Here is a 1,516-nt window from a genome sequence, read left to right on the forward strand (position 1 = left end):
GCATAAAGTTGTGCGTCATTTATAGATCAGTGTCAACTGTTGTGAAGGTTGATATCACCACAAGAAGAATTGAGGACAGTGTGTTATTTTGTTTGTTTGTTTCTGTATCATACACAAACAAATTACAATCGGGTATTTTACTGTAGTTCTGAGCCGAGCCATGCAGCAGAGTGAGAGACGTCATGATTCTAAAATATAAATCACATCGCGGCAGAAACGTTGACTCATTTCTTCACATCAAGTATTTAATAAATATTTTTCTAAGTTCTACCAAACTCATCAGCTCCTCTGTGTTTACAGTCATTTATTAAAGACGTGGAAATGTCTCTCAGCCTCATGTGCCACTGAAAACAGCAGCTTCACACACACACCCACACACCTTTGCGAGTGGAAAACACATTTTTACACCCCACTACTTCTTTAGACATTTTTCTCACTCATTCTCCAATTAATGTATAATTTTCCAGCATGTAAAAATCATTTCTGATCCCACAGAGAGGACAATCTGAGGAGAACCTCACAAGCTGGACACATTTACATCTATTTAACACATGTAAATGGAGGCGTGCCAGGGGAGGTTTCTCAGGTGCGCTCAGTTCCACGTTCGTTGGGATGTATAAAGGAAAGTTGCACAGGAACATGCGTACGCACAGTTTTGTACATTCAAAAAAAATTGTGCGGCACACTTTTCTAAATTTGTCCATTTGCCAACTTTTAGTGTGAAAGTTGCACACTCCTTTATGCATGAGGGCCCAGGGCCCTCAGAATTAAAAGTCCTGGGGTCAGATTTATAAAAGGTTGCGCAGAAACTATTCTAAAACTGAACATATGGGGAAAAAGGCGAAAATGGTGTACGCCAAAAAAATTCAGATTTATGAAAACGTGCGTACGCACGTTTCTGCACACCTTCACTTTATAGATCACAGCCGCACAAGGTCCCGCCTCAAGTTCTGCCCTCTACACACCCACACTCAGCCATAAACAGTCAATGCGAAGTACCTCATGAATGTTAAGATGTATTTAAATCAGTCAGATGATCAATGTCAAAAAAAGTGATTGGTTCAGACACGCTCCTTCGTGCGTCTGGATGATGACAGGTGCTGACAGCTGCTCACGTGAACAGAATGTCTGTAATTGGCACAGATTTCCCCTCATTTTGCAGGTTTACAGACGTTTAGAGTAATCTAATTATTTTTATAAAAAAACTCAGCTTCAAATTAATTGTCTCTCAGAGCCTGCAGGACGATATAAACAATAAAATAAAATTAAATAAGTCAGGTAAAATTAGAAATAAGTTCACCACTCTTCTCCCTGTCCTCTTCCCCTCCTGCCTGCTCTGTTATCTGTAGCAGCCAAATACGGACTTTAAAAAGTGATGTTTTATAACATCCACACTGGCGAGGGTGGGCACGCCCTGCGTGTGTACACAAAGCGTGACTTTTGTTGTTGTGCTGTTGAAATGTCTCTTGTCAGGGAGGGGTCTGTGGGTCAGGGTCGTCTGAGGAGGAAGGAGATG

The sequence above is a fragment of the Austrofundulus limnaeus genome, unplaced genomic scaffold (genome assembly GCF_001266775.1).
Source record: "Austrofundulus limnaeus strain Quisiro unplaced genomic scaffold, Austrofundulus_limnaeus-1.0 Scaffold248, whole genome shotgun sequence".
Taxonomy (NCBI): domain Eukaryota; kingdom Metazoa; phylum Chordata; class Actinopteri; order Cyprinodontiformes; family Rivulidae; genus Austrofundulus; species Austrofundulus limnaeus.